Below are 15697 nucleotides of genomic sequence, written 5' to 3'. Positions count from 1 at the left end.
TCTAGGCCATTCCTTAGCTTTCCAGCCTCATGGCAGAGGTACTGCTGAAGCCATTTTTATTACCACAACTCTGTGGCATTTCAAGGTCCCTGCTAGCAAGCAAGCTGCAGCATTCTGCTCACAGACCACACTCAGTCGGACTGCCTGCCTGAAACAGTCAGAGATTGCCCTGGCAGGGCAGCCCAGAAAGCCAGCATTTTAAAACAGCGCAGCTTTTTTTCCTGCTACGGTTGAAAACCGAAAAGCATGCATTCAGCTTTTCATCAACACCGTTTAAGTATTTCATGGCAGGACCTCTTAAATGAGCTGCAAGATTTTGCAGCTAAAGCTGAGTCAGGAAGCCTCTCTTAGATGAGAGCGCTTGCTTGCCTCTAGCAAGCAGAGCAGACCCGAGAAATTGCTGCTACCAAGAAAACATGCTTTACTCTATTCTTTCCCAAGCTTTCTCAAGCTTTCTGTAGATTCAGTTATCAACGTCTGGGCGCCATATGTAACATGAGGGGCCACCTTGTTGGGGTTTCTGTCCCGCCGGTACTCCACAGCCGGCAAATCCCAAAGAGAAAATCACACACAGGACTCCATAACATTATAAACTGATTTGCCCATTAGGTCAGGTTACTTATTAGCTCTTATAACTTTTATTACCCCATTATTCTTATCTATGTCAGCCACACGGTACCTTTCTCAGCTGGGCAGCTTACATCTTGCCTCTTCGGTGGTCTGCGCAGGAGTGGCGGAGGGAGCTTCTGCTTCCAGAATACTCCCATCTCTTTGCTCCACCCCTACTTCCTGTCTGGCTTTCCCACCTATACTGCCTGCCTGGCCAATCAGCGTTTTATTAAAATATGATTGACAGAATACAGACAATTCTCCCACACCGACTTATTTTCTGATATACAAGTGTATCTCATATATACAATAACAAAATATTTATTTTCTCAAGGAAAAATTATATAGATGACAGTTTTAGCCATCAGGGCTGATGTGGGATATCCTTCTGCATATGTGTTGCTTTTATTGGTGAATGAATGAAGCTGCTTTGGCCTATGGCAGTGCAGAATATAGCCAGGCTGGAAGAGATATAGAGAGAGAATAAGCAGAGTAAGAGAGACACCATGTAGCTGCTGAAGGAGAAGGACTCACTGGAACACTAATGGTAGGCCACAGCCCTGTGGAGATATACAGATTAACTGAAATGGGTTAATTTAAGATGTAAGAGTTAGCTAATAAGAAACCTGAGCTACACCAGGTGATGGTGGTTCACACCTTTAATCCCAGTACTTGGGAGGCAGAGATACACAGATTAATAGAAATGGGTTAATTTAAGATAAAAGAGTTAGTTAATAAGAAGCCTGAGCTAAACGAGGCAGTGTTAGCAAGCACCTTTAATCCCAGCATTTGGGAGGCAGAGGCAGGCAGATTTCTGTGATTTTTGAGGCCAGCCTGATCTACAAGAGCTAGTTTCAATGACACACTTCAAAGCTAGAGAGAAACCATCTCAAGAAAAACAAAAACAAAAACAAAAAGAAGCCTGAGCTAATAGGCCAAGCAGTATTGTAATTAATATAGTTTTTGTGTGATTATTTGGGCTGGGCGGCTGGGAAACAAACAAACAGTCTCTATTTACACAGGGCCACATAAGTGACAGAATGGTTGTTTCCTTTATTTATTTTTGTCTGTTTATTTTCTTGTTTTTGTTTGTTTTTGACTGAGTGGTACAGATTAAAATAGAAGAAATGCCAAAAAAAAAATTCAACATCCATTTTAGATAGATATAAACAGTCAAGATACAACCAGTAAAACAGCATTTGTTGTCCATTTTACATGTATCAGAATTATGTGTCTCTAACTGCAAGCTCTTGCATACTACACAAAGTTCAGACACACAGCTATACATCTTTCTTATGGGTACAGAGGGTATTAAATGTGCTAAAATAGCTTTAAATGGTTTCTTATAAAGTTGTCATTTAGCTTTTTCCCTGTAGCCGCCGAGTTGCGCGGAGGCTTCGGCCTCACCCGTAATCCGCTGCCATGGCCAAGGAAGGCATTGCTGCTGGAAGTGTAATGGACGTCAACACTGCTCTTCAAGAGGTGCTGAAGACCGCCCTCATCCACGATGGCCTCACACGTGGCATCCGCGAAGCTGCCAAAGCCTTAGACAAGCGCCAAGTTCATCTCTGTGTGCTTGCGTCCAACTGTGATGAGCCTATGTATGTCAAGTTGGTGGAGGCACTTTGTGCTGAGCACCAAATCAACCTAATTAAGGTTGATGACAAGAAGAAACTCGGCGAATGGGTAGGTCACTGCAAAATTGACTGAGAGGGAAAGCCACGGGAAGTAGTTGGTTGCAGTTGTGTAGTGGTTAAGGACTATGGCAAAGAATCTCAAGTACTTCAAGTGCAAGAAATGAATAAATAAAAAATTTGGCTCAAAAAAAATAAAATAAAGTTGTCATTTAAAAAAATTTAACATAACCTGAAATGAACTTTGACATTGTTAAGATAGGGTTTTAAGTAGTCAAAAGCACCTAAACATAAGCAATTATCATAGTAAGACATAAAATCTTGATAATTCTTTAGACTTTTTTTTTCCTTTTTTGATTCTTTGTTGGTTTTACATCATGTATCCTGATCCCATTCATCTCCCTGTCCCTTCAAATTCATCCTCTACCCTTGCAACCTCTCTCCCCACAAAAAAATAATAAAATGTAAAAGAAAAGCCAGAAAAACAAAAACAAACATAATGGGGGATTCCCCTCTGTATGCTGTGAATATGCTTTATTACCATTGGTTAATAAAGAAGCTTCTTTCAGCCAGTGCCTTAACAGAATGTAGCCAGGCTGGGAAAGACATATAGAGAAAGCAGGCAAAGTCAGACAGAAACCATGGAGCCACCAGAGGAGAAAGATACAAGCTGCCAGCTGGAACCTTGCCAGTAGACCACAAGCCTCGTGGTAAAATATAAAATAATAGGAATGCGTTAATTTAAGATATAAGAGCTAGCTAGCAATATGCTCAAGTGATTGTCCAAACCGTGACTTAATTAATAAAGTTTATGAGTGATTATTTCTAGACAGAGCAGCTGGAAAATGAACCAACAGCTTCCAACAACACAAACAAATGAAGAACAAAAACAAAGAACAGAAAAATCTTGGCACGGACTCTGTGCCTGGTGAGACACAGTATACCATTTAGTCCATAAATCTTTACTTGTAAGTGTTCATTGCAATGAATCATTGGTCTGGCTCGAGATCTCTGGCTTCTGCTATCCTGTCAATACTGGGCCATTACTGGAGCTCCTCTTGGATATCCTGTTGTTGTCTTGTGTCATAGAGATCCTGAAACTTGGGATCTACAGGTCTGGCCCCTTCACGCCCAGCAGAGAGATGGATGTTGGGGTGAGCCATTTCATAACCCTGGTTCTGGGCCTGGGTGGTAGTTGACTGGTCAGCCTGCCAGCTTTCTCTCATCAACACCACCAGGGTGAGCTCTCCAGCATTGCCCCAGCTAACTTATCCACTGCAACAGGCAGAAAGGAGAAGGGCCAGCTCACCTGCACCCACAACACCAGGGTCAGCTCTACTGTTTCGCCCAGGTGAATTCAGGGCCCACTCTCCTGAATGCTGCAGTTGGTGAGGTGCAGAGCCAGTTCTCCCACTCTCAGGCCCCCGAGGCCAACTTTCCCACCTGCCATAGGTGGGGGGGGCATCTTTTCTTTACCCATGCCACCCCACAGCAGACAAGGTGGGGGCCACAGGATCAGCTCTCCTGATCTCATGTGCTCAGAACCAGCTCACCTGCATTCCGCCCCCCACCAACAGGGTCAGCTCTAGTGTGTTGCCCAGGTGAGATGCAGGATCTACTGTGTGTGCTGCAGCCAGTGAAGGATAGGACCAATTCTTCTACTCTCATGACCTCAAGGTTAGCTCTCCCACCAGCCACAGGAGGCAATGGGTTGGGAACATCTCTCCTTCACCCAGTCAATCATATGGCAGATGAGGGGTGGGGCCAGATCTCTCCCACATGTTCCTGGGACCAAATCACCTGCACCCCCATTAACAGGGTAAGTTCTATGTGTTCCCCAGGCAAGGTGCAAGTTCCGTTCTCCCAAGTGTGAAGAAGGATGCTTAAAAGAAATTCCACACTAGCTCAGAATTGAGAATAATAGAGGGTTGTTCATTTAGGGGTAGACTCACAAGTCATAATCCTCTGCTGGAATGGAGAATAGCAATTGAATCCCACATCCAGAAAAGAGGCCGGACGGGCATTTTAGATCAGCATAAATAGTATGAGACCACGCCAAAGTAGGCAGGTAACTTAAAGGCTACTGGATGTAGGAATTCATACAGCACCTTTTGTTTAAATAAAAGAGTTTTAAGCCTAATACAAAATTATATACAATAAGAACAAAGATATCAAGCAAGAAACATGTGATAAATGTTCCAATAATTATTCTATCCTAATGAGTTTAAGTCTTGTATAATAAATAACTTGGACAAGACATGAGAGGAAAGTAACTACAGCTATCTAGTCTCCAACCCTATCAAAGATTCGAGAAGAGAAATAATATTACTTGAGTAAGCAGGAAGTGCAATCAAGCAACTTCCAAAAATGTACAACAAATGACAGAGACAACTGGCTACCTGGACAATCCCACAAAGTCTCATTGACAATGTTGAAACAACCCACTTTGTCTAAGGCCTAGTGTAACTGACAGACCATTTTCAGAGGCAGGAAATTTTTGAAAAACCGTCTTACCCTGTCTTGGCATGATTTGACAGTCTTTTTCCTTGTGTCCTGCTTACCTATTTTCTGATACCATGTACCTTGTCAGTGGTTGAGGCATGGGCAGTTCCTAGCCCAAAGGTCAATCCTGCCAAGAAGAAAACAAACTCTAAGTGGAATGTCTTCGGTGCTCAACATTCTCTTGGGAATACATGGGTGCTGTCAGGAGCAATCGTGTCTCACATCAACAGAACTCTAAGTTATTTAAATGCCATTTTCTACAGTTCTTTGAAGTGATTGAAGATTACCTATCTATGCAGAACACAATCTCTATGTATCTAAAGAACCCGATTACTCTAAGTATGACAAACATAGATAACTATTGATCTATAATTCTTAATATCTATGTAATTTAAAGATGAAGGCTTCATATTAGAATATTATACAATATACAACTGTGCAACAAAATGAGGACAATGACCTCAAAATGTAAATAATGTGTAAGTATCTTGATCAGAGGTAGAAATGTACATTGTAATATGATAAATATATCCTAAAATTATATCCACATACAAAAAAATGATTTAAGCAGAGGTAGAAGCATGCATGCATAAAATATGATAAAATAACTTTGCCTAGATATACAAATATTGTAGGTTAAAATAGGAACATATTCAATATAATTTAAGTTTGTATCAATATACAAGAATCTATACCAATGTAAATTACCTATAAATAATAGCTCACAAGTATTTACTCCATTATTAGTGAAATACTCACTATTATTAGTGGTGAGCAAGCTCACACTAATCTATTATCCCATTCAATTCACCCCCCTTTTCTTTTCAAAGAGAACCCTGATCTTATATAATTTTCCACCAACTCCTAACCCTATGCCAATTAAATTATGTCCCTAACCCTGAGGACAAACTTTATTGAGAGGGGTGCATTGTCTTCTAGAATTACTTTCAGCTGTCATGGGGGCAATGTTCCTTCTATGGGATCCTATGAAAGCAAAATAATGATTAAATTTCAAGATTACTGTCTGGTATAATTGCAAATAGTCTCTGAGTATTCAGAAGGATTTTTCTGAGGTTCATATTTGGAGTTCTGACCAGAACGTTGTAAAAAAAAAAAGAAATTACACCATTTCAGCTAACCAAGTTGGAATCATCTTGAGCAGCTGGTACCCAAAACAGGTCTTTTAGTAGCACTATCAACATCATGATGTCATTTCAACTGCGTAGAGTTGTTGTTGTGGGGCCCCATCTTCTTCCTGGAAACTTCAAAGATTACTGCAGAAAAATTCATTGTTCATTGTGGAAAACTTAAACATTACTTATATAGACATATACAGACATATATATTCAATGAAAGGTACAATAGAGACAAAGATAGGTATAAAGAGAAGTAAATTTTTTTTCTAAATTCTTTTTTCTTTCTGTCCCATATCATGGCTCCTGACATGAGACAGAAACTCTGAATTTTTATTTTAACAACATGTTTGAATTTATAGAAGGACAGAGCCAGTGTCCAACTCCAAAGCCAGCTTTGATTTTTAAGTGAATCATGATTAATATTTTTGTTTAGGTTTTTGAGATTCTTACCCTCAAATGATAAGTCCTCATAAATCATAATTCTCTTTGCTTGGTGATCCTATCTGGATAAATATCTTTTCCTCTTTAGGCATCTAGATGTCCAGGGTCTCCTGACCTTTTGAAGATGAGTATTTTCCTGCAAAGACAAGAGCAGAGCCCTGCCCCAACCCTGTATGGTTGTCACCATTGTGGAGTAATTGTCATTTCTCTTTTTCAAGAGTTTTTTCCTTTTTAAAGAGAATCTTTATTAATTTTGTTGGTATCCATAGCTTTTTCTTCTCCTGTGGAAACAAGAGCAAAATCCCGTCCCCAATGTAGCACTTCTCCTGGTTTCCATTTTGAGCTCAACACATCATTGAAATACACTGGCTTATTTAATTCAGAAGATGTTTCTATTATCCAATATCTCTACTGCTGTTGTCTCTTTCTCATTAGTGTTAAGAAAATTCAAGGTTAATAAAGCATTATGTAATCTATGTCTGGGGATATTTTCCACCCCTTTCTGTTTGTTTGACATTTCTCTGATAGCTTGATTTGATCTTTCTGTAACTGCCTGACCTGTAGGATTGTGTGGTATACCTGTAATATGCTTAATATTATAATAAGCAAAAAACCATTTAATTTTCTTAGAGACATATGCTGAACCATTATCTGTGTTTATTTTTGCAGGTATACCCATGATGGCCATAACTTCTAATAAATGTGTGATTACTGAATCAGCCTTTTCTGAGCTTAAAACGGTTGTCCACTGGAAACCTGAATAAGTGTCAATGGTGTGGTGTACATATTTTAATTTACCAAATTCTGCAAAGTGGAACATATTCATCTGCCAGATGTCATTCCTTTGAGTACCCTTTGGGTTAGTCTCTTGAGGCAATGGTGTTTGGTTAAAGAACGAGCAAGTAGAACATCTCTTTATAATCTCCTTAGCTTGTTGTCATATAATAGAAAATTTTTCTTTCAACCTTTACTATTGACATGATCTTTTTAATGAAATTCTGGGGCCTACAACATGCTTCCAATCAATAATAGATCAATTTCTGCATTAACTTGTGCTAGAGGACCTGGCAGACTTGAATTTGTGTTATGTATATGGGGCAAAGCCTATTCCTGATTATATCTTGCACCTGGATAAATAATAAAGTCAGTTCTATATCATCTGGTATAAATTCAGTGGTTTCAATATGACAACTCTTTCTGCATATTGTGAATCAGTAACTATATTAAGAGGTGCTTTAAAATCCCTTAGCACCATGAGAATAGTATATAATTCTGCCTTCTGGACAGAATTATAAGGCCTTTGTTCCACCTTACTTAATTATTTTGATTTGTAACCTGCATTCCCTGATTTATTTGCATCAGTATAAAATGTATAGGCTCCAGTTATTGGAGCATCATGTATAATTCAGAGAAGAATTCAAGAAGTTTTCTCTATAAGGTTAAGTCTATCGCTTTGGGGATAATTGCTATTAATTTCTTCAAAAAAATAGCACAAGCTCTTTGCCATGGTTCATTGTCTTCCCATAACTTTTTTATTTCATCAGTAGTAAAAGGCAATATAATCTCTGCTGGGTCTATACCTGCTAATTGACAAAGTCTCGATTTACTTTTATAATTACTTCAGAGACTTTTTCCACATAAGTTTTTTTAATTTTTTACTTGGATTATGTGGTAAGAAGATTCATTCTAAGATAATATCATCCCTCTGCATTAAAATTCCTGTAGGAGAAATTCTGGAAGGCAATATGACTAAAATATAATTAAGATTTGGATTCATGCTATCCACATGTGTCTCCTGTAAATTCTCCTCAACAACTGTCAATTATTTTTCTGTTCCAGCTGTTAATTCTCTAGGACTATTGAAGTCTTTATCACCATCTAAGATTTTATTTAAATGAATTATTAGATCAGGTGTTATCCCAATGGTCAGGTGTATACTTGAAATGTCTCCTAACAATCTTTAAGTCATTAAGAGTCCACAACCAGTCTCTCCTAATTTATGCTTTTTGTGTTCTATTTTCTGTAAACCTATTTTATAACCTAGGAAATTGACAGAATCTCTTCCCTGTATCTTTTCAGGAGCAATTTGTAATGACCATTTTGGCAAAACTTTCTTTACTTCTTCAAACATTCTAAAGTATCTATGTTTGAATCAGATAGCAAAATATCATCCATGTAATGCTAAATTATAGACTTAGGAAATTGCTTATGTTTTATTTCCAATGGCTGACTTACAAAGTTTTGGCACAAAGTGGGGATACTGAGCATTCCTTGTGGGAGGATGGTCCATTGATATCTCCTAGTAAGCTGAGAATTATTATAAGTAGGTACTGTGAAGGCAAATTTTTCCTCTGTTCTTTTCTTGTAAAGGTATAGTGAAGAAACAGTCTTTCAAATCAATAACTATAAGAGGCCATCCTTTTGGTAATAGAGAAGGCAGAGGAATTCCAGATTGTAGAGGATCCATAGGTTGAATTATCTTATTGACAGCTCTTAGATCTGTCGCCATTCTCCACTTACCAGGTTTCTTTTTAACAACAAATACAGGAGAATTTCGAGGGCTGATTGATTCTTCAATATGGTGAGCATCTAGTTGCTCTTTTACAAGCTGTTCTAAAGCCTGCGGCTTTTCTTCTACTAGAGGCCACTGTTTAACCCATATTGGTTTCTCAGTTAACCATTTTAATGGTAGGACTGTTGGTACTTCTAAAGGTTTGCTTTATGTTCTTGTACCGCCTGGATGGATGGTGATCTTTGTGTATAGTAACTTGTAATATCATTCCCAGAATTATGAGTTCCTGGGACTGCAGAAATATTAATCTGGGTACTCCATTGCTATAGCAGGTCATGACCCCACAAATTTATTGCAGTATTAGCCACATATGGCCTCAGATTCCCTCTCTGACCTTCTGACTCATGCAGTTAAACCATCTCATTCTTTGTTTAACTTGAGATATGGTCCCAATTCTTAGTAATTGAATATCTGCCTCTTGAAGAGGCCAATTTGGAGGACAAGATTCTGGAGTAATGATACATCCACACCATTGTCTATCAACCAACAATTACAATACCATTTCTACACACTCTTAGTTTTGGTCTTTGATCATTTATAGAAGTCTGCCAGAATATACGTTTCCTATATGAATTTTTGATTTATCCTCCATGTTTTTGCCATCATCTAGAACAGTATGATCTTTTACAGAAGGTTCTGGATTTTTTAATTTTCCCGGTGAGACATGTCCTCCACAGTGACTGGGAATGACTGAGCCACTTTTGGCTTGGGGGCCTGTGAGAGGCCCCTCAATAAGTTTCCCAATGGTATCAGGTTGCCTTGTCTGTCTTTTGTTGATCTGCATTCATTGGTCAAATGTCAGCCTTTGCCACACCTTCTACATATACCTGAAGGTTGAGTTCTCCTATTCTTGCCATTCACAGAGAAGATATTATTCCTTGGAATTCCTTGTTTACAACCTTTTCTCAGATGTCCTATTCTACCACAATTAAAACATTTGGCATTTTTATGCCTCCTCATTCCTTTGGGAATTGTTTCTCCTACCCAAGATTCAGTACTATAGCCAAATGTCTCAATGTTCATTGTATGCAAAATCCATTCATTCATAGGTGTTGATCTAACCTTTAAAGGCCCAAGTATCTTTTTGTATTCTAGGTTTGTATTTTCAAAAGCCGGATATTCAATAAGTACTCATCTAGCATCTGGATCTGTTACTTCTATTTGCAGAGCTTTTGTTAATCTTTGTAAAAAAAAAAAAAAAGTCAGTAAAGGGTTCTCTCTGTCCCTGTTCAACCCTAGTATATGATTCAATTCGTTTTCGGTTATTGAATCCTGTCCCAAGCATTTAAGGCTGTTTTGTGGCATAGGGACAAGATTTCTTCATCATAAAGAGCTTGAACCTGTGGGTCAGCATAAGTGCCCTCACCAAGAATTTTATCTTGGGAACTCTCAGGTCCTTTTGCTTTTCCCTGTTGTTCTAAAATTTTAGCCTCTTTCTTGAAATAGCATCTAAACATCAACTGGGGCCTGTCATCCAAGACTGTTGGAACTAACTTAAGCCAGGCATGTGGCATCACCTTAATGTCAGAAGTCATGTCTTTATCATCTCCCTAACAAATGTGAAATGTAAGCCATAAGTTACAACAGCTTACTTAATTTCCTTTAGATCATTTATCCCTATAGGTACCAATCTACCTTCTTTGGATCCTTTTGGGCCTTTAGAACTTGACGCTTTGTCAGAGCAGATTACAGGGTAGGAAGCTAAAACTTGAATAAGTCATCTCTGACAGCTACTGGCAATGTTGAATCCTGCCCTTGTACCTTCTTTCCCTGTTCATCAGCTCCAATAATTTCCTCAATCATTTCAAATCTTTTTACTACTGTCTTTTGTAAAGCCTGAATCTCCCGGCCTGTATATATTTCTAGTGATTTCATTGAGGCACCTAGCCTCTGGTCCTTATTCTGCACATGTGATTCCAAGGTCTGAAGTTTCTCCTTTAATGATAACACCTCATCCTTGGACATTATTTGGATAGAGTGCAGATTACCATCCTGGAGAGATACTCTATCTGCTAACCTATCATAACTTTTTAACAAATTTTGATTATTAAATTCCAACAGTATGAATTCTTTCAGATAATTTCTCAGTACCCTTAGACATGGATTCAATTTTGTCTGTCAAATTAATGTTACCCTTTTCAGTAGTATTAATTTTTTTAGGTAACGTTTGATTTTCTATGGTATTAATCCTGTCAACTAACTGTTCATTATTAGTCTGTAAAGACTGTATCATTTCTAAAAGCGCCACATTCTTTCTTAAGGATATAATATGAAGAAAAAACTGAGTCCATATATCCAATAAATGGATGTATCACCATATTCCTATAAGCCTTGCAGAATACAATCCATAGTATTAGCAAAAAAGTTACTAAAAGTTTCAATGTTAAGGTAGTCTGCCATATTGATTTATTAATTACCTGTTTTGAGATATGGTAAATTGTTTTAGGTGTAATAATCTTTATTGTCCAGCAGGTGTCGTAGTTGCAGAGTTGCGATTAGCAGCGTGGCAACCCAAAGAGTCCTGACCACTTTACTTTCCCACCTAGGTACTGGTTAAATACTGAGAAATACACTTTGTTTGACAAGTTAAAAGCAATTAAATTAATTCCATACACGAAGCAAGAAGTCCAGAACTCATGGGCACTGAGCTCAAACCAGAAGCTGCACAAGTCGCCAAGCAACAGAGAACCGTGCCAGGAAACATGGCAGTGGGGACGGGGGCGTGCATGCACTTGGGAAATTTCCAAGTTGCTGCTGTGGTGGGGGTCCTACAAAAACCACTTAGGTAAAAGCAAGCCAAGCAGGCAGGGTTGGGAGACTCTCTGGGCTGTGGACCAGTTAGGCCCTCAGGCTATCCACCCGGTAGGTGTGGAGTCTGAATCCACGTGGGGCACCAGATGAAGATGGACGCTTAAAAGAAATCCCACACTAGCTCAGAATTGAGAATAATGGAGGGTTATTTATTTAGAGGTAGACTCACAAGTCACATTCCTCTGCTGGATGGAGAACAGCAATCGAATCCCGCAGCCAGAAAAGAGGCCAGACGTGTGCTTTACGTCGGCATAAATAGTATAAGAGGCCAAGTGAGCAGGTAACTTAAAGGCTACTGGCTATAGAAATTCCTACAGCACAGGTGCTGCAGCTAGTGAGGGACAAGGTCATAATTCTCTTATGACAGCAGGACCAGCTTTCCTGCCTGCAATAGTTGGCAAGGGGTGAGGGAGGCATCTCTCCCTCACCCAAGTCACTACAAGACAGATAGTGGGGCTGGCTCTCCCACTCCCATGCATTCAGGGCTGGCTCATCCCCACCCCCACCAATAGGATCAGCTCTATTGTGCTGCCCAGGCAAAGTGCAGGACCCACTCTCCCAAGTACCACAGCTGTTGGTGGACAGGACTGTTCTCCCCAGTGCTGCAGCCAGTGAGGGGCAGCCCTATCCTCACTGTCTTCAGTGGTAACAGGAACCACAGACATCAACACAGAGGCAGGGCCAAGGACCCAAACATGGCCCTTGGCAGCAGCCCCAGCCCAAATAACACCATGGCCTTGGATGGCAGTGCAGGAACTCAGATCTGTATGGCCGTGGCAGCACACAGCCCTCAGATACCAATCTTGCCATAAGTGATGGTTCAGATTCTGGGCATCCTTGTGGCCTTTAGTGGCAACATGGGCCATGGATATCAACACAGACCCAGGCTGCAGTAGTACCACAAACCCAGACTTGGTCCCTAGTAGCATCCCAGGCCTGAATGTCATCATGACTCTAGCTGGCATCACAGGTCACCTAGATTGGCATGGCCCCAGTGGCAGCATAGCATTTGAGTACCTACATAGCCCCAAGTGGCATCCCAGCCCCTGGGCATCTGATTGGCCTTCGATGGTAGCAGGAGCTACAGACGTCAATGCAAATCCTAGCTGTGTAGGACCACAAACCCAGACATGGCCCTCAGCCACTGTTTAGGTACGGGCTTTCATAGTGTCCCATAGGTTTGAGTATGTTGTGTCTTTATTTTCATTAAATTTAAGGAAGACTTTAATTTCTTTCTTTATTTCTTCCTTGACCAAGGGGTGATTCAGTAGTTGACTGTTCAGCTTCCATGAGTTTGTTGGCTTCCTGGGGGTAGCACTGTTGTTGAATTCTAACTTTAATCCATGGTGATCTGACAAGACACAGGTGGTTACTAATATTTTTTTGTATCTGTGGAAGTTTGCTTTGTTACCGAGTATGTGGTCAATTTTCGAGAAGGTTCCATGAGCTGCAGAGAAGAAGGTATATTCTTTCTTATTTGGGTGATATGTTCTATAGATGTCTGTTAAGTCCATTTGATTCAATACCTCCAATAATTCTCTTATTTCTCTGTTAGATTTCTGTGTGATTGACCTGTCCATTGGTGAGAGAGGTGTGTTGAAGTCTCCTACTATTAGTGTGTGTAGTTTAATGACTGCCTTGAGTTCTAGAAGTGTTTCTTTTACATAAGTGGGTGCCTTTATATTAGAGGCATAGATATTCAGGATTGAGACTTCCTCCTGATGAATTGTTCCTGTTATGAGTATGAAATGTCCATCTCCATCTCTTCTGATTGATTTTAGTTTGAAGTCAATTTTGTTCGATATTAGAATGGCCACACCCACTTGTTTCTTAGGTCTATTTGCTTGGAAAACCTTTTCCCAACCCTTTACTCTGAGTAGGTGTCTGTCTTTGTGGTTGAGATGTGTTTCTTGTAAACAGCAGAATGTTGGATCCTGTTTCTGAATCCAATCTCTAAGTCTGTGCATTTTTATAGGTGAATTGAGTCCACTGATATTGAGCGATATTAATGACCAGTGGTTGTTGACTCCAGATATTTTCCTTTTTTTTGGGGGGGGGGGGTAGTAGAGTGTGTGTGTTTCCCTTCTTTGAGTTGTGCTTGTGAAGGGTCGCTAGATGTCTGAGTTATTGTAGGCAGTATTGGCAATGTTGTATTCCTTGGGTTGTGATTTTCCTTCTAATACTTTCTGTAAGGTTGGATCCCCTCCCTTTCAGAAGTCTCTCTGGTTCTGACAAAACAGCAATGGTGATGGAGACAAGAAGGAATCCTGTGCTCAGGGAGGGAGTTAAAGTTAGCAGCGCTATCTGTCCCTTACCACACAGCCATCAGCCACAGACACAGGAAAACAATCCACAAAGCAAAGGTGTTACATGCACGCACGAATGCTCCACATCCTGTCCCTGTCCTCCAGGAAAGAGATCCTTGGAGGAGAAAATGGAGATCTCTTTTTTCCTTCTCCTCAGAAGGCAGAGCACCAAAGCAAGAAGCTTGCAGGACTGTGACAAGACAAAACGCTGCTTTCTGGACATGGCCAGCCCTTATACTCACAAACTCACAACAGCTTTGGTAACCATGCTATACCATCACAGTGCAAGCAGTCAAGATTCCAAAATAGATGAGATGGGAGCTTATGAGGTCGCACCCTTAGGTGAGGAGCTCCTGACAGGCTGCTGGAGGAAGTCAATTTTCTTCAGGGATGTGGCTATGATAGGTAGTCCATGCTCCATCCAATGGTCCCACACCCTTGTACATATGGGTATCACTAATTGTACCCATGGGTTATAAAAAAGAAGAAGAGAATATGAAAATGAAAGGGAGACATTGGGAGGTCTGGGGAAGGAAATATATATAATCAAGATACACTGTATACACACATGTAATTGCCAAAGAATAAAAGTTTGAAACTTGTAATGACTGGACATAATATCATCATTATTTATAGTTTCACCAAAACTCTCAATATCGGCAATATTCTCATCACTTCAGAAAGTCTACCCATCACCCTGGGGGTGAGGTGGCTGATTAGAAGGTTCCTGCATGCAGCTCCCTGAATGAGAAGTCAGGATCAACAAGGAGAGTTCATAGTCTGAGGAAAGAAAGAGAAGGACATCAGGAGTCAAGAAAGAGATGACAGGACAGCTACAAAGAAACAGAACACAGTGAGGAGGAATGGAGGAGACAGTCTGAAGCCCCGACTGCGGTTTCCTCATGGTCAGCAACCCGAAGCTACAACTGCAGCCCCCACTGCGGTTTCCTCGGGGTCAGCAAACCCTGAAGCTACAACCACAAGGTGAACCCAAACAGGGCTGCAGTCCTGAGGGAAACAGACTAAGAGTCCTAACGTTAGCAGTTAAATGAGGCAAGCACCCTTTGAGGCAAACTCTTATATTAATGGACATTTTCTTTAATTCCTTTGATTTCATCTAAAACTTCTTTGGGTAAAAGAAGCTGAACAAGCCCAGATCTTTCCCTGACCGCTATCTTCTCAAAACAAGCTAAGTGTTCCCCAAAATACTTACTTCTCTCTGCAGTTTTTATGATACAAACTAAGCATGTTCAAAAGTATCCACCATCTTTACCTTTCAAATATATGCACCAGGACCTTGAGCTACAGATACCCAGGACTGTGTCCATCATCCTTCCTTAGACCTGTGATCGTAACCTGAGAATGCTGGGCAAAATGAGTATGTTTGGGAATGGGCCCACCCCAAGTCCTTTCCTGTAAACACGTATTGGTTCTCTGCGAAAAATTCCTGTATCTCTTTCATCAAGGAACACATGGTCTGGGGATGATCCCGTTATCTGCGGCAGGTGATGAACTTTTCTCCATTCTTCCATTGCCTGGCTGTGCTTATTAGTTTGCACTCAACCAGCGGCAGAATCAATCCACCGTGTTCCATTACATGAGCCACGGGCAACCCCAGAGATCCTGAACATTTCTTGTTCAAACCATCACAGATCTCATGGCCTTGTCATAATGCAAATTGAATTT

The 15697-nt window shown here is 40.4% G+C and overlaps 1 pseudogene across 1 annotated transcript; it reads left to right on the top strand.

Moving 5' to 3' along the window:
- Nucleotides 1–1105: 1105 nt before the first annotated feature.
- Nucleotides 1106–2811, top strand: LOC148122717 (small ribosomal subunit protein eS12 pseudogene; annotated as a pseudogene). The gene is made up of 2 exons (XR_015737524.1): nt 1106–1156; nt 1972–2811. The product of XR_015737524.1 is annotated as a small ribosomal subunit protein eS12 pseudogene (transcript).
- Nucleotides 2812–15697: the final 12886 nt, after the last annotated feature.

The sequence above is a fragment of the Myodes glareolus genome, chromosome 3 (assembly GCF_982192425.1).
Source record: "Myodes glareolus chromosome 3, mMyoGla1.1, whole genome shotgun sequence".
In the NCBI taxonomy this organism is placed as follows: Eukaryota; Metazoa; Chordata; class Mammalia; order Rodentia; family Cricetidae; genus Myodes; species Myodes glareolus.
Note: the sequence above shows the minus strand (reverse complement) of the source record. Positions and strands in the feature narration are given on the sequence as shown.